Source organism: Dipodomys merriami, unplaced genomic scaffold (genome assembly GCF_024711535.1).
Source record: "Dipodomys merriami isolate MVZ:Mamm:240054 unplaced genomic scaffold, mDipMer1.0.p SCAF_2067, whole genome shotgun sequence".
NCBI classification, from domain to species: Eukaryota; Metazoa; Chordata; class Mammalia; order Rodentia; family Heteromyidae; genus Dipodomys; species Dipodomys merriami.
In genome coordinates, this window is record NW_027203457.1 from 27,475 (window position 1) to 45,995 (window position 18,521).

Consider the following 18,521-nt stretch of genomic DNA (forward strand, 5'->3'; position numbering starts at 1 on the left):
TAAATGCCCAAATGTGGGATTGCTGGGTCATAGGGGAGCTCTATGTGAAGTCTTTTGAGGAACCTCCATACTGCTTTTCAAAGTGGTTGAACAAGCTTACACTCCCACCAACAATGCAGTATGGTTCGCTTCTGTCCACATCCCCTCTAGCATCTGTTGTTGTTAGAGTTCTTGATTTTTGCCATTTTAACTGGAGTGAGGAGAAAACCAGCAAGACCACAAAAAAGGCCAAGACACTGCACCCAAACTGAGAATCCAAGAACCATAGGAAGAACCCAGTTTTTGCAGCCCCCAAGAAGGTGGATAACATGGCAGGAACTCCCAAATACCTCTCAGTCCTATCTATCAACATTAACGGACTTAACGATCCAATTAAGTGACATAGACTGTCTAGTTGGATTAAAAAACAAGATCCTTCTATCTGCTGCCTTCAGGAGTCACATCTTGCCCATAAAAACAAACACATTTTCAATGTTAAAGGCTGGAGAAAAATCTACCAAGCAAACGGCCCCCATAAACAGGCGGGAGTTGCAATCCTAATATCAGATAAAATAGACTTAAAATTAAAATTTGTGAGAAGAGATAAAGAAGGTTGCCACATACTAATTAAGGGATCTCTCCTTCAGGAGGATATTACAATTTTAAATATCTATATGCCAAACAACGGAGCACCCAAATTTATCCAAGAAACACTACTTTCCCTCAAATCCCACATAGATCCAAAGACATTAATTGTTGGGGATTTTAACACACCACTCTCCTCACTAGATAGATCAACTTGGCAAACACTCAACAGAGAAACCACAGATCTAAACAACTGCATAGATCAACTAGATTTAACAGACATCTAACAAATATTTCACCCAACCGCATCAGAATACACGTTTTTCTCAGCAGCACATGGAACGTTTTCTAAAATAGACCACATTTTAGGCTACAAAGCAAACTTGTCTAAATTCAGAAACATTGAAGTTATTCCTTGCATTCTCTCAGACCACAAGGGAATAAAATTAGAACTCAACACCAAAAGCCACCAAAGAAAGTCCGGTAACACATGGATGTTGAACAACACACTGCTGAATCATGAGTGGGTCATGGAAGAGATTAGAAAGGAAATTCACAGGTTAATGCTATTCAACAAAAATGAGCACACAAATTACCAGCTCTTCTGGGACACAGGAAAGGCAGTACTCAGAGGCAAGTTTATAGCTCTGAGTTCCTACATCAACAAATTGGAGAGATCTGAAACCAACAATTTAATGAGACATCTGAACCTCCTTGAAAAAGAGCAGCAAGATAATCCCCAATCCAGTAGACAGAAAGAAATAATTAAAATTAAATTAGAATTAAATGAATTAGAATCCAAAAAAACTATAGAAAGAATCAACAAAACAAAGAGTTGGTTCTTCAAAAAAATTAACAAAATTGAAGTCTAAACATTTTTTTTGATTAAAAAGCAACTTCAGGAGAAGATATAGATGTATGAATATATGTATATGTATATATGTGTGTATACATGTATATATGTGTATATACACACATGTTTATGTATGTATGCACATATACACACGTTTATGCATGCATGTATATATGTATATAACATATATCCATGTATGTATAACATATATACATGTATATAACACATGCAACATATATGTAGATATACATACATAATATATAACATGTATATACATGCATATGTTGTATATGTATACATGTATATGTATATGTATGTATATATATGGAAGTGGTGCTGTAGCTCAAGTGGTAGAGTGCTATCCTTGAGCTGAAGAGCTGAGGGACAATGCCCAGGCCCAGAGTTCAAGCCCCACGACCGACCAAAAAAAAAAGAAAGAAAGTAAAAATGACTTGTACATTTACAGGACACTCACAGTCTGCAGTTTATGTTTATATATATCGAAATCCCCTTCTGAGAATATAGTGAAAGAACCAAGATATGGGAATTTAGTTTTCTTCTTTCTTCTGTTAGATAATATAGTAGCTTTCAAGTCTCTTACAGTTCAGAATACTCTGAATAAGTGAGAGAACATCTAAAGATAAAAATTACTAGAATGAAAGCAACTGGTTTTTCAATGTGTGTGTGTGTAAGTGTGTGTACTTGTGCACATAGTGGTGTGTATCATGCATTAAGCATGTTAGAAAGTACAGACATAGCTGGTGCTTGGACAGCAAGCCTTCTGACCTCTGAAATAACAGTGTTGCTGTGTTCGTTCACCTGACAAACTTCCTTCTGTTTGGTTTAAGAATAAGCACCTTGCTAGATTCGTTTAGGTCTTTCCATGTCACCTAGCTGTTTAATTTGTATCACTGGCTAAATGTCACGCTGAGCTGCTGAAACCTGCCTGTGTTGCATTACATTCTGTACCCTTTCATTCCATATACCTAGTTTATAAGTGGTTAGTAAATTTCAGGTACTACTGATTCATTCTGTGCAGCCAGAGGTGAAAAGTTTAAACTCTGGAATCTTTGTGAAATAGATGGTCATTCAAAAGGCAGTTTTAAATCTTTTATGCAAAGCTAAAAGATTAAGCCATTACTAGAATAGCATAAAATTGATAAAGGACCTCCCCAAACTGTAGTAAATAGCTTTTTCACTGTTTTATGATATAGGCGACTCTGAGTTCCTGTGTGTAGCCTGTGCTGACTGGTAGATAGGTAAACATTTATTACTGGGTTTTTTTTCAGTTCCAATTAGGATGAAGAGACATTGATCTGTTAAGTTTATCTTAACCTGTCAAGTCTCCAGCTGACAAAGATATATCTGGATGGAAACTCTTTCCTCTGTTTATGTGAAGTTCTCACTTTGCATATTCTATAAACCAATACAGTCAACCCTATGTCACTTAGTTCCTGTTTCTTCTCTTTTTATTTTTATTTTTATTTTATTTTATTTGAGAACATACTGTACAGAGGGGCTACAATTACATGGGCAGGATAATGCATACATTTCTTACCAAGCATTGCAGCCTCCTCCTTTGTTTACCCTTCACCTCCCTTCCCCGCCTCCCCCCTCCCCCCACCCAATTATACCCCCCTCCCCCCACCCAATTATACCCCCCTCCCCCCCACACCGACATTGTAAAGCTGGTTTTGACATGACATTTTGTACTTCTCATTGTTGCAACAGGTCCACCTGAATCCTTAAACGACTTGTTTGTCCCCATCTCCTCCACATGTTATACTGACATCAAATATAGTGAAAGCGGGGGTTACACTGTGGGGGAGGGACATACAAAGCAACAAAGAAATAATCTTATAAATGCGTTAGAAACACATGCATGAAAGAAACGAAAACATTAAAATACATATTTAAGGGTTCATTTTCCTAACATCACATTATCTGACCTTTTCCGCTTGACTCATACCTATACTAGATATTGCAAATAAGGGAAACCATGGGACCTATGCTTCTTTGGGCCTGGCTTACTTCACTTAATATAATTTTTTCCAAACCTTTCAATTTCCTAACAAATGGGGAAATGTCATTCTTTCTGATGGAGGCATAGAATTCCATTGTGTATATATACCACATTTTCTTGATCCATTCATCTACTGAGGGGCATCTGGGTTGGTTCCATAACTTAGCTATGGTAAATAATGCTGCAATAAACATAGTTGTGCTGGTAGCTTTAGTGTGGTCTTGTTTGTAAACATTTGGGTAAATGCCCAAAAGTGGGATTGCTGGATCATAGGGGAGATCTATGTGAAGTCTTTTGAGGAACCTCCATACTGCTTTCCAAAGTGGTTGAACAAGTTTACATTCCCACCAACAATGAAGTAAGGTTCCTTTCTGTCCACATCCCCTCCAGCATCTGTTGTTGTTAGAGTTCTTGATTTTTGCTGTTCTAACTGGAGTGAGGTGATATCTCAATGTTGTTTTGATTTGCATTTCTTTTATGGCTAGGGATGTTGAACATTTCTTCATGTGTCTATTGGCCATCCTTGTTTCTTCTTCAGAGAAGCTTCTCTTTAAGTCTTTCGCCCACTTATTTATTGGGCAGTTGTTTCTTTGAGGATTTGTTGTTGGGTGGTTTAATTTTTTGAGTTCCAAGTATATTTTAGATATGAGACCCTTGTCCGTTGTATGGCTAGTAAAGATCTTCTCCCAATCGGTAGGCTTTCTATTGATCTTGCTAGCTATGTCATTTGCCCTGCAGAAGCTCTGCAACCTTATGCAATCCCATTTGTCCAACCTTTCTTTGATTTGTTGTGCTTCTGGGTCTCTATTCAGAAAATTTCGGCCTGAGCCAAGGAGACCTAGGGTTTCTCCTATTCCATCCTGTAATGTTTTCAGAGTGTCTGCTTTGAGTTCAAGGTCTTTGATCCATTTGGAGTTGATTCTGGTGCAGGGTGATATATAAGGATCTAGCTTTAGTTTTCTACATGTAGTTAACCAATTTTGCCAGCACCATTTACTGAAGAGGCTGTCTTTCTTCCATTCTATTGTTTTAGCTTCCTTATCGAAGATTAGATGGCTATAGGTCTGTAGGTTCATTTCTGGGTTTTCAATTCTATTCCATTGGTCCTGAGGTCTGTTCTTATGCCAATACCAAGCTGTTTTGATTACTATGGCTTTATAGTAGAGTTTGAAATTTGGTATTGATATTCCTCCAGCAGTGTTCTTTCCGTTGAGGAGCGTTTTTGCTATTCGGGGTCTTTTATTGTTCCATATGAATTTTTGGATTGCCTCCTCTATTTCCTTGAAGAATGAGGGTGTAATTTTGATAGGTATCGCATTGAATTTGTAGATAGCCTTGGGAAGTATTGCCATTTTCACGATGTTAATCTTGCCAATCCAGGAGCATGGGAGGTTTTGCCATTTTTTAAGTTCTGTGTTGATTTCCTTTTTCAAGATTTTAAAGTTTTCATCATAGAGGTCCTTCACTTCTTTGGTTAAGTTAATTCCTAGGTATTTTATTTTTTGTGGGGCTATTACAAATGGAGTTGCTTTCCTAATTTCAGCCACACTTTTCTCATTGTTGGCATATAGAAAAGCCATTGATTTTGGGGGGTTAATTTTATAACCTGCTACTTTGCCAAAGTTTTGAATCAGCTTGAGTAATTTGGGAGTGGAGTCTATGGGATTCTTTAAATACAAGATCATGTCATATGCAAAGAGGGAGAGTTTTATTTCTTCTTTCCCTATTTGGATCCCCTTTATGTCTGCATCTTGTCTTATTGCTGTAGCTAGGCATTCTAATACTAGATTGAAGAGAAGTGGAGAGAGTGGGCATCCTTGTCTTGTTCCTGAGTTAAGAGGAAATGGCTTTAGTTTTTCACCATTGAGTATAATGCTGGCTGTAGGTTTGTCATATACAGCCTTTATTGTATTGAGGAATGTTCCATGGATTCCTAATTTTTCCAGAACCTTCATCATAAAGGGGTGTTGGATCTTGTCAAATGCTTTTTCTGCATCTATTGAGATAACCATGTGGTTCTTATTCTTGCTCCTGTTGATGTGATGAATAATATTAATTGATTTGCATATATTGAACCAGCTTTGCATCCCTGAAATGAATCCTGTTTGATCATGGTGTATGATTTTTTGGATGAATTGTTGAAGTCGATTGGCCAAAATTTTGTTGAGAAGTTTTGCATCAATGTTCATCAAAGAAATGGATCTATAGTTCTCTTTCTTTGATGAGTCCCTGCCTGGTTTTGGGATGAGGGTTATGATGGCTTCATAGAATGTGTTCGGTAGTGAGCTTTCTCTTTCAATTTCATTGAAGAGTTGGAGGAGTATTGGTGTGAGCTCTGCTTTGAAGGCCTTGTAAAATTCCGCTGTAAAACCATCTGGTCCTGGACTTTTCTTAGCTGGGAGGTCTCTTATTGCTGTTTCTATTTCAATGCTTGATATGGGCCTGTTAAGCTGGTTTAACTCATCTTGGTTTAGTTTTGGCATGTCAATATTTGCTAGGAAAAGGTCCATTTCTGTCAAGTTCTCAAACTTATTAGCATAAAGTTTTGAGAAGTATTCCCTTATAATGTTCTGAATCTTGGTTGTTTCCGTGGTGATGTTTCCATTCTCATCTCTGAGTTTATTAATTTGGGTGTGTTCTCTCCTTTTTCTGATAAGGTTTGCTAAGGGTCTATCAATTTTGTTAAGTTTTTCGAAGAACCAACTCTTTGTTTTGTTGATTCTTTCTATAGTTTTTTTGGATTCTAATTCATTTAATTCTGATTTAATTTTGATTATTTCTTTCCGTCTACTGGATTGGGGTTTATCTTGCTGCTCTTTTTCAAGGAGGTTTAGATGTGTCATTAAATTGTTAGTTTCCGATCTCTCCAATTTGTTGATGTAGGAGCTCAGAGCTATAAACTTGCCTCTGAGTACTGCCTTTGCTGTGTCCCAGAGGAGCTGGTAATTTGTGTGTTCATTTTTGTTGAATAGCATGAACATTTGAATTTCCTTTCTAATCTCTTCCATGACCCACTCATGATTCAGCTGTGTGTTGATCAGCCTCCATGTGATACCGGACTTTCTTTGGTGGCTTTTGGTGTTGAGTTCTAATTTTATTCCCTTGTGGTCAGAGAGAATGCAAGGTATAACTTCAATGTTTCTGAATTTAGACAAGTTTGCTTTGTGGCCTAAAATGTGATCTATTTTAGAAAACGTTCCATGTGCTGCTGAGAAGAACGTGTATTCTGATGCTGCTGGGTGAAATGTTCGGTAAATGTCTGTTAAGTCTAGTTGATCTATGCAGCTGTTTAGATCTGCGGTTTCTCTGTTGAGTTTTTGCCGAGTTGATCTATCTAGTGGGGAGAGTGGTGTGTTAAAATCCCCAACAATTAATGTCTTTGGATCTATATTGGATTTGAGGGAAAGTAGTGTTTCTTTGATAAATTTGGGTGCTCCATTGTTTGGCGAATAGATATTTAGAATTGTAATATCCTCCTGAAGGAGAGATCCTTTAATTAGTATGTAGCGACCTTCTTTATCTCTTCTCACGAATTTTAATTTGAAGTCTATTTTATCTGATATTAGGATTGCAACTCCCGCCTGTTTATGAGGGCCGTTTGCTTGGTAGATTTTGTTCCAGCCTTTAACCTTGAAAATGTGTTTGTTTTTACGGGCAAGATGTGACTCCTGCAGGCAGCAGATAGAAGGGTCTTGTTTTTTAATCCAACTAGACAGTCTATGTCGCTTAATTGGAGAGTTCAGTCCGTTAACGTGAAGAGATAGGACTGAGAGGTATTTGGGAGTTCCTGCCATGTTATCCACCTTCTTGGGGGCTGTGAAATCTGGGTTCTTCCTAAGGTTCTTGGATTCTCAGTTTGGGTGCAGTTTCTTGGCCTTTGTTGCGTTCTTGTTGGTTTTCTATGTGTAGGACATCTTTAAGAATCTTTTGCAGGGCTGGTTTGGTGGAGATGTATTGTTTCAATTTTTCTTTGCTATGGAAGGTTTTTATTTGGCCTTCAGTTATGAAGGAGAGTTTAGCTGGGTACAGTATTCTTGGTTGATAGTTGTTTGTTTTTAGGGCATGGCATACGTCATTCCAGGCTCTTCTTGCTTTGATTGTCTCTGCTGAGAAATCTGAGGTAATTCTAATTCGTTTCCCTTTATAGGTGATTAACCTTTTCTCCTTGACAGCTTTAAGGATCTTTTCCTTGGTCTGGGTTGATCCTGTGTGGATTATAATGTGACGGTGGGATGTCCTATTCTGGTCTGGTCTATTTGGGGTTCTAAAAGCTTCTTGTATCTGAATAGGCCTCTCTTTTTGTATGTTTGGGAAGTTCTCTGCTAGGATCCTGTTAAACAAATTTCCTAGACCATTAACTTCTGTTTCTAGGTGCTCCTCTACACCCATTATCCTTAGATTGGGCCTCCTGATGGTGTCTTCCAGGTGTTGGATAGACCTATCATATTTCTTGGACTTGTCTTGGATGGTTGTATGTTCTTTCTCTATAATATCTAGGCTGTCTTCAATCCCTGAGATTCGATCTTGTGCATGGTCTAACCTGTTGTCAAGACTCTCTACTTTGTTTTTTATCTCTTTTCCTTCTAATTGGTCAGCTTTGATGGCTTCAAGTTCTTTGTTGAAGCTCTGTTTTAGGTCTTGTATGAATTTCTTTACTTCCTTAATTTGGTGTTCAGTGTTTGTTCTCAAATCACTTAGTTGATTGGTTATGGTTTCTTTGGACTCCCATTCCTTCTGTTGGGTTCCATTCAGCATTCCCTTTGTGGTCTCCCTGACTTCCTTCAGCTCTTTGTTAATGGATTCCATGAATGTCTTTAGTGATCTTTGTGTATTCTCTACCTGGTCTCTTAATTCGTGAATTACTCTTTGATTAGTTTCCTCCCTTCTGTGGGATTCCTGCAGTTCTCTTTGAGTGTTCTCTGCCTGCTCACGCCATTCCTCCCTTTCTCTTTGAGTATTCTCAAGTTGTTCACGCAAATCCTGTATCAGTTTTTGAGAAGCTTCCTCACGCTTATGATATTCCTGTATAATCTTCTGGGATGCCTCCTCTCTCTCCCTATCACGCTCATACAGAGTCCTTTGTACATTGTCAAACTTCTCATTTATCATGTTTGCTCTTAGTGTTTGTAGAGCTATTTGGGAACTCTCCTCTGGATTATTCTTTATCTGTTCTAATCCCTGATTATCAAGGTTGGGAATTGAGATACCCGAATTTGCCATTTTTCTTGTGTTTTTCCGGCTTACTCGGCCCATTTGAGATAAAGATTGCACCAGTTTTGTGCTAGAACACTATCTTAAGGCAACCATCAACCAAAGTTTGCATTTGTACAGTCAATAGTCTACAGATACAATCTAGTTCAACAGATACATCTATTCAACATCAAACGACTATATGTTAAAGGACTTCGAACCGCAGAAAAGAATTTGGAAAACCAGAAATTATTAGGATTAGGGAGAGATGTGGGTAAAAAATAGGAATAGATTGGTGTGGGGAGGCACAGGGAGAGTTAACTATGTCCTAATCACAGTGCAGGAAATGAGTTGGGTAGGATGCAAGTAGAGAGAGAGAGAAAAAGAAGAGACGGAAAGGGGAATAAAGAGAGACTAGAAAAAGAATAGAAATGTAAAAATTAATGTTATTATAGAGGTTAAAAGACCGTCTATTTAGAGAGGAATGTGAATATGTTCAGAGAAGGGGAGGGACATAGAGGAGTTGTGAAAAGCTTTAAGGATGGGAACGGGAGAAGAATATATCAGAAGTTCAGTAGAGCTAGATAAAAAACAAAAAGATAATTAAGAAAGAAAGAAAAAGAGAAAGAAGACAAGAAAAGAAAGGAAAACTCTTATTCACGTATTCCTAAAATAAAAATTATAAGATGAGAAAAAAAAAAAGGTTACTGGAAAACAATTATTTTTTCAGAAGAGGCAAAGATTAAAGATTAATAAAAGTTTTAGAAGGGAAAAAAATTTATATATATATATATATATATATATATATGGTAACAAAAAACAAAAAACAAGCAAAAAAAAAAAGAAAAGAAGAAGAAGAAGAAAAAAAGAAAAAAGAAAGAAAAAGAAAAAAAAAAGAAAAAGAAAAAGAAAAAAAAGTCTTTTGATTTTTTTTTTTTGGGGGGGAGGAGTGGGAAGAATCCTGTATCTCCCTTTTGTCTGCAACCAGTCTCTTGTTGGAGTCTCTGGTCAGCTTGAGGTCCTGTGGCTTGATTGGTTTCTTAAGTCGGTTGGTTGGAAGAGGCAGAAAAATGCTCTGCTTTACCCAAGATTTTGAGATCCCCCTCCCAGGTTAGTTTTCTGGGAGGGTGGTCTGCTTTGAGAGTCACAAAAGAGGGGGATGTGGTGATGAGGCTAGGTTCTGGGTAGAGTTGAGGCCTTTCAATATACAGTAGCTTTTCCCTGGGGCTATTTTGTGATAAAGCTCACAGCGCCCAGCCTGGAGCCATTCTCAGGGTTTCTGTTTTTCAATTGATTGTCGAGGCTGCTAGAGGGAGGGGCAGCCTCTGGCTCTGGTTACCCAGTGAAGCAAGGCACTCCGATGGCTGGAGCCTGAGCTGGGTGACTTTTCCCTGGATGGAGCTGAGTCTGGCAGGTCACTTCGCCGTTAAGTTCTTGTGACCTGCTAAATGACTCATTTTATTCCAAGGCCTGAGGTGGAGCTAGCAGCTCCTCCGAACTTTGTCGGTATCCAAGATGCAGATCACCGGTGCTGGGGGGGGAGGGGTGGCCTTCCCTCCTCTGCTCCCTGAGGAGTGAGGATGTCGGGCTTGTACTCACGCCGAGTCTTGGATCCTGGGTCGTCTCTGGTCTGCAAACAGCAGGATGAAGATGTTCGCTCCTTGTCGGTTCTTGTTGGTGTTGAGTAGAATCTGCTCGTCCGCTGCGTCTGGCTCCTTCGTCCCCGACTCTCTGTGTCTCAGGTATGTCTCCGCGGCGGTGGTCGCCGCCGCCGCGGCGCCGCCGCCGGAGCGGCAGCTGCTGCGTTTCCTTGGTGCCGCGGCCCCGCCGCCGGAGCGGCAGCTGCTGCGTTTCCTTGGTTTCCCCTCTCTTGTCTAACTCTCTGTCCTGTGATGACACACTTGGTGTGATTCTCTGGCTTAGGACTGTTCACTGGAACTCTAAAACTCCTTTCTATGCGAGAGCTTGTTCAGATTCCAGCTTCTCCTCCGCCATCTTCCCTTAACATCTCTCTTTAAATCTTTAGCCCACTTATTTATTGGACAGTTGTTTCTTTGAAGATTTTTTGTTGGGGGACAATCCCCCTTTTTAAAATCTTTTACTTGAAAAAATCTGTGAAATGTTGGTAGAATTTGCAACATTCTAATATAGGCTGATAATAGTTTTGATTATAAACAAAATGGGGTGATTATAATTTTGTACTATATTGTAATATGCTGTATATAATATGGTTATGTCAGTGTGTTTTACAAAGCCAAAATTAAGGTATTAACAGAAGTAGTGAAGTAGTATAATGAACCACATCTCTCAGCTAACATGAAGACTTAACTATCTTTTAGGACTTAACTCTTGGTTAACCTTCCTCTCTACCCTATCACTTCCCTTCACCTGGCTTCTGCCATGTAACAAATTACCCAAATCCTAGCAGTTTAAAACAACTATTTGCTCATAATTTTATGAATCAGAAATTCAAGACAGGTATTATTTAATACTTTAGTGAGTTTCTAGACAATGGCTATCAGATATTTTCTGGGCTACATCATCTGAAAGCTTTGTCAGCATAGATGTACATAATGGAGCGTTTGAGGTTCTGGATCACTAATGCTGGCTGATACACACTGTGATGACTGAAAGCCCTATGTGTAATCATCTAAAGACTTATTTACTCACTGTGTAGTATCTGTGCTGAACTAGACAGAGATCATTCTTTTATCTAAACTATTACCATAGGGGCCCTCCAGCTGAGGTGGGGAACAACTAATGCCTTTTGTTTGCTGTTCATTTTAGTACAAGGTCTCAATTATTTCTAGTTTCTCAGCTTTTTGTGCACCTGGGACTATAGGAACACCCCTACCATGTTAGGCTCAATCCAGTTTTTTGGTGTGTGTGTGTGTGTGTGTGTTTATGTGTTTGTGTGTGTGTGTGTGTGTGTGGGGGGGGGGGGGTATGTTGGTCTTAGAGATTAATCTCAGACCTTGGGCACTGTCCCTCAACTATTTTGGTCAGGACTAGTGCTCTACCACTTGAATCACAGCTCTACATCCAGCCATTTGGTGGTTAATTGGAGATCAGGTTCTTACAGACTGGGCTGGTTTAGAATGTTGATCCTTAGATTTCAGTCTCCTAAGTAGCTAAGATTACAAGTTTGAGCTACTGGTGCCTGGTTCCCTTTGGCATGTTTGTGTGGGGCATTAGTGGAAGGGGGTGTAGAGTGGGGTGAGGCAGGGGAGTAGGAGGGCAAGGATGGTAAGGGGAAACAAAGGAGGAGGCAACAATGCTTGATAAGAAACATACTCATTACCTTTACCTTGCTCATGTAATTGTAACCCCTCTGTACAGTATTTTCACAAAAAAAAACTTATTAATAGCCGGGTGCTGGTGGCTCAGACCTGTAATCCTAGCTACTCAGGAGGCTGAGATCTGAGGATCGCGGTTCAAAGCCAGCCCGGGCAAGAGGGACCGTGAGACTCCTATCTCCAATAAACCACCAGAAAACCAGAAGTGGCTCTGTAGCTCAAGTGGTAGAGTGCTCGCCTTGAGCTGAAGAGCTGAGGGACAGCGCCCAGGCCCAGAGTTCAAGCCCCACGACTGACAAAAAAAAATTAATAAAAGAATTCTTTTTAATCATTCTATAATATGATCTTATGTTCATTGTAGCCAATCCCCATTTGCACATAGGCAAATAGACAGCTGTCTATTGGTTCCTCCATAGTACAGCATTTATACAGGGTTGTACTTCATGGCTGTAAGCACATTCCACTGATGAGAAACCAGTCTTCACCTTATTTCTTTTTTTTTTAATTTAATTTAATTTTATTTGTGAACATACTATACAGAGGGGTTACAATTACATGGGCAGGATAATGCGCACATTTCTTACCAAGCATTGCAGCCTCCTCCTTTGTTTACCCTTCACATCCCTTCCCAGCCTCCCCCTCCCCCCATTCCCAATTCTTCCCCTCCCCTCCCCCCACCCCTGCACCGACATTGTAAAGCTCATTTTCGACATGACAATTTGTACTTCTCATTGTTGCAACAGGTCCACCTGTATCCTTAAACGACTTGTTTTTCCCCATCTCCTTCACAAGTTATACTGACATCAAATATAGTGAAAGCAGGGGTTATACTGTGGGGGAGGGACATACAAAGCAACAAGGAAATAATATTATAAATGCGTTAGAAACACATGCATGAAAGAAAAAAAACATTAAAATACATATCTAAGGGTTCATTTTCCTAACATCACTTTATCTGATCTTTTCTGCTTGACTCATATATATATTATATATTGCAAATAAGGGAAACCATGGGACTTCACATTATTTCTTAACACACTTTTCCTCTGACCTATTTTGTCCTCTCTCCTTAAAGGAAACTGGCAGTCCTTTTTCTGGCAAAAGTCGTGCCCTTGCTCCTGACTCATGGCTTCTCTATCGACTGGGGAATAGGCAAAACTGAGTTCACCTTAGAGAAGCCTGGATAGTGAAGCACAACAAGGAAAGGATTTCTTACTTATGTTTTGTGTTGGATTTTGTGTAGCTGTCCTCCAGCTATGCAAGTATCATGAGAAAAGGTATTTCTTTTTTTGTTACTGAAGTTTTATTATGTTTTGAATATAATTGCTGTAAAAGATGCAGGAGGCATGGTCCTTCCTCCTTCAAATACTGCCTGCTCAGCCTCCACACATTCCCTGGCTGTAGAGTTGTTCAGTGTTGAGGATAACTGAAAAAGATATTTCTGATCTGAAGGTATTACATTGGACTACTGACGTTTCTTTTTTATTTGTTGTTGGTTGTGGGGCCTGAACTCTGGGCCTGGGTGTTGTCCTTCAGCTCTTCAGCTTGAGTGGCTTGAGCCACAGCACCACTTCCAGCTTTTTTCTGCTTATGTGGTGCTGATGAGATGAAACCAGGGACTCATGCATGCAAGGCAAACACTCTACCACTGAGTCAACTTCCCAGACCTATTCAAGGTACTTGATAACACTACTGGAAAACTATAGAAGGTATCTGTGAACATTCTATTCCTTTGTGAATCACCTAACCCATTAGGTTTTCTGTAATTAGTCATAGCATTCTTCAGAGCAAGAAGGAAGATGTGATACTTAACTGTGCCTACCCATAAGAGGTTGCTATTGGGAAGTTTCTTGGGTCTCCTGTTTGGTCTTCTGGGAACACTTTTTCACCAACTTGTTCTTAGACTGTGGATCTGAATAGGTGAGTACCTTCTTTTCCTTCCTTGCTGTGTAACAATGTCAGTCATGTGGGTTGTGTGATATTTTTTTGTGCCTCTTATTTCTTTCTTTCTTTAGTACCATTATTGGGGCTTGAACTAAGGATTGGAAAAGTGTCCCTGAGGTTGTTGTGTGTGTGTGTGTGTGTGTGTGTGTGTGTGTGTGTGTGTGTGTGTGTGTGTGTGTGTGTGTGTGTGTGTGTGATGTCTAGTTCTCTACCACATGAGGCTTTGAGTAGCTAGGACCATAGGCATGAGCTACCAGCATAGTGTCTCTTTTCCATACAAAACTTTACAGCTCACAAGACTAGAAATAACCTTTGTCTTGGTCATCATTGTTTCTTTAGCCCTTAGCAGAGGCTATGTATATAAAACTGCCTAAAATAATTTGTTAATTGAATTGTGAATGAATAGCTCTCATTTAGTGGTAGCTTATTTGTTTTATTATTTTAACACTGGAATATTTTTCACTATATCAATACTCAGTATAGAATAGTTAAAGAGTGTGTCAGGATATGAGTATAGCAAAGGAACTTCCAAGTTGAATAATTCTAAAGTAATCTGGATTTGAGGTGATTACACAAAGAATAATACAGTATCCCTAATGGTATAGAAGGGCCAGAAAACAGCAAAACAAAAATTTCATGCCTTCTACAATATGCACCAGTCATGTTTTAAGAACTTCTGATGAAGAATAACCAATGTTTGATTTAAAGGCAATTGATTGATTTTTTATTAATAAGTTTTGTTTTTACTGTGAAAATACCATACCAGAGGGGTTACAATTACATGAGCATGGTAATGAGTACATTTCTTATCAAGCATTTACCTCAAGATAAGGACTTAAATTGTTTTTCTTTCTTGCTATTGTTTCTAACATATTTATAAGATGATTGATTTCTAGTTTAGTCTGCCAGTTATAATTTTTTAAAAGCTCCAGAAGCCATTTCAGTTATATATTAATTTCCTTCAAGAATTTTCTACTTTACCTCATTGTTTTTCATATCCAGCTTGGCTTTATAATTAAACTTTATTTTGGGGCCTATTGGCTTTATGCCTAATAAACTTGAAGCACTTTTTATATATCTATGTGAACTTCAACATAGATTTCCTTTTTTCCCCCTCACAGAACTCTGGTGCCTAGACAAATCATGCTAAACAACTTGAAATACATTTTTATCATCTAATCTTTTCTTTTTACTGTGAAAATACTGTACAGAGGGGATACAATTACATGGGCAAGACAATGAGTACATTTCTTATCAAGTATTGTAGCCTCCTCCTTTGTTTCCCCTTCCCATCCCTTCCCATCCTCCCCCCATCCCCCACCCAATGCTCCCTGCTACCCCCCTGCACCAAAGTTGTAAAGTTCCTTTTCGACATAATTACTTGTACATCTCACTGTTGCAATGGGTCCACCTGTATCCCTATTTAAATGATTTGTTTTTATCCTTTCCCTCCACAAATTATACCGACATCAAATACAGTGAAAGCAGGGGTTATACTATGGGGGAGGGGGACATACAAAGCAACAAAGAAATAATCTTATAAATGTGTTAGAAACAATCGCATGAAAGAAAAAAAACATTTGAATACATATCTTAGGGTTCATTTCCCTAACATCACCTTAATCGACCTTTTCTGCGTGACTCAGACATATACTAGGTATTGCAAATAAGGGATACCATGGGACCTATGTTTCTTTGGGCCTGGCTTACTTCACATAATATAATTTTTTTCCAAGTTTTTCCATTTCCTAACAAATGGGGCAATGTTGTTCTTTCTGCTGGAGGCATAGAATTCCATTGTGTATATATACCACATTTTCTTGATCCATTCATCTACTGTGGTGCATCTGGGTTGGTTCCATATCTTAGCTATAGTAAATAATGCTGCAATAAACATAGTTGTGCTGGTAGCTTTAGTGTGGTCTTGTTTGTAAACATTTGGTTAAATGCCCAAAAGTGAGATTGCTGGGTCATAGGGGAGCTCTATGTGGAGTCTTTTGAGGAACCTCCATACTACTTGCCAAAGTGGTTGAACAAGTTTACAATCCCACCAACAATGCAGTAACGTAATCTTTTCAACATCATAACAATCCTGGTGATTTTTCCAAGTTCTTAGACAGTAACCTACAATTTGACTCTTATTGGCTTTCAATCTATTAGTTTGATTTGTGGATTATAGAGTCATACTTGATATATGTTAAAATCTCAGTTTGTAGAGCTTTCTGTCCAACTAAAATGACTAGAGTTATTTAAGAATCATTCTAGAAAACCAAGTACAGGGATTATGTAATGGAACAACATCCTAAAACATTTTTAACAATGGAAATATGATTTAACTGCATCAAAAATTATTTAACATTATAGAAAAAAACAGAAGTAAGCAAAAGAGTAACTCCTAAATCAGTTATTCTTATTTTAAAGGGGATTAAATTGAGGTTGGAAGCTTGGATTAGTTGGTAGAGCCAATGAGCGAAAGCAGAATATACTGATTTAGAGTTCCAGTCTTGGACATAAAATTAAAAGAAATCAAAGGGATTTGACAACTTAGACAAATTCACCATATAAACAATGAAAAATCACTAGATTTTTTTTAGTGTATCAATTTAGAACCAATTTATAAAGACTGGGTATTGTGTGACAAATTTGTTTGATTTGCTTAACATAGAACAACAATGGATTTTTAACTTTCAATAGATATGTTTTTCTATGCGTTCAACATGATGTATATATTTAAAAGGGCTGTTTACCAGGTCTTTTTACAAAGACTGTCAGGATGAAGTGAGTGTAGTCATTCAAGAAACAAAAGCAAACATGGCCCATTTTCCAATGGTTTTAGAAAAAAAATACAAAGCTCATAACAAAGTTATGCACAACTCCTACATTGGAGAAGAATCAAGATAATTCATAAATATTTATGCTCTACATAATTCAGACTGAAATATTTAATACTACCCAGAAATATTTGTAGTTTAAATTAAAAGTCTGATTTCCCTTTTTCTTTTACTTTGCTCTAAGAATGAACTGAGTAATAAATACATGGAAGTTTTTGGAAAAAAATAGATATAAGTATGTATTTTTATGGGTCTGACTTTTCCATATGCAGTGCAAGAATCCTAAGACCCACCAGCTTAGGAGAAATGGGATCTGTAAGGATCCCATCCAGACAAGTCAGTTGATCTTCTTTCTCCTCTATAGAAGGTTCTGTATACGAACTTCTGAGAGAGTACATAGACTGAGAAGATCTTTCGTTACAAAATATAAGGCAATGTAGTCAGAAAAAACAACTTTTTCCTTCTATTTCATTCCTTTATCATTTCTACCCCAGATGGCTCCCTCATCTATTTATGAACTTGCTACTGAGATAATAAATAAGAATACAAAAGTGGAGCATGTGTTTATTTGAATTTCTTTTCTGTATTTTTAAAAATATTTTTGCTCTCTGAAAGCTTATCTGGATTAGATGTATATAATGGTGCAGTTTTATTACTGGTCATGCATTTTAGGTGCTACATGCTGTGATAATTCAGGCCAAATCTTCACAGATCGAAAGGCTTCATTACTCTCATGTGTGGTCCCTGGACTGGAACAATTAAAGACAAGGACTGGTACCTGTACTGCCTCCATGAAGCCTCTTTACCCTGCCAGTTGGGGAGCTACTAATGCTTTTTTGTTTGCTGTTTGTCTGGCTTATGTTATATTTGGCTAGGCTTATGTTCCTGGGCTCAAGTAATTCTTTCTGCCTCTAATTTTTTAATAGCCTAGATTACAGACATACCCTACCATGCCATACCCCATGCAATTATGATGCATCCCATCTTGGGGTCAATGTGGCAAACCCCATTCTGATACTTGGCCCCAAGAGAGACTACTTACTGGTTCTATATATGCATATAGCTTTTCTGTACACATTACAAAAAAGATATGATGTATGATAGCATTTGTAACATTTCTTGTCATGTTTTGGAGTTCCTGCAGTGCAGCATGTATCAGTGGCTTGTCCCATGATGCTGCTGAGCTTGTGCCACTGATGAGAAGCCACACTCTTCTAAGTCTTACTAAAATACATTTTTCACCCTAAAGTGAATGGGCAATTTCTTTTTGGCAAAATTCCTGCTGATTCTCCGGTTTCATGGCTCTTCCACCCACTTGTCCAAAACTGAACCTACTCTAGAGAGGCTAGACCTTTGAAAACTATGGGGAGAAGCTTCCTTGCTAACAGCAAGTGCAGATAAATGTCTTCTAGCTTACTGAATATTGTCTTATCTCATTATGTCTATAGACCTCCAGCTGCTCCAGGACAGTATAAAAAAGACATCCCTCACCTGAGGTTATAACATGGGATACTCAGGGTTCTTGATCACTACTAGGAAACAAGGCTCTCTGAGACCAATCCATTCCTTTGTGACTCACCTAACTCCTCAGAGATAAAGGGTTTAGACCAAAAGCATCTTTAGAGGAAACAGGAAAGTGCTGATATTCAACTCTACCTATCTAAAGGAAGTTGTTATTCACAGGCTTCCTGGGTTCCTGTAAACTTTCCTTGTCTGTTGGGAAAACTTTTTGTATCAGCTTGCCCTTCAATTGTGGACTTGAATAGGTGAGTACAATTGCTTTGCACCTTGTGGAATTAATGCTATTCTTTACTTGTTTT

At 38.5% G+C, this 18,521-nt stretch overlaps 1 long non-coding RNA gene across 15 annotated transcripts in view; it reads left to right on the forward strand.

Annotated features, from left to right (window-relative positions):
* LOC138833409 (uncharacterized) overlaps nt 1–18,521 on the forward strand; it is a 44,423-nt gene that overhangs the window by 2,803 nt on the left and 23,099 nt on the right. For 8 of the 15 annotated variants that reach the window (XR_011373892.1, XR_011373895.1, XR_011373885.1 and 5 more), the window contains 4 exons: nt 13,002–13,203; nt 13,463–13,602; nt 13,697–13,846; nt 18,385–18,467. This is a non-coding gene — a long non-coding RNA (uncharacterized lncRNA). Of the gene's footprint in view, nt 1–10,270; nt 10,373–13,001; nt 13,204–13,462; nt 13,603–13,696; nt 13,847–18,384; nt 18,468–18,521 lie in introns of all 15 variants that reach the window. The other 7 variants (XR_011373886.1, XR_011373887.1, XR_011373882.1 and 4 more) reach the window with 7 other exon arrangements.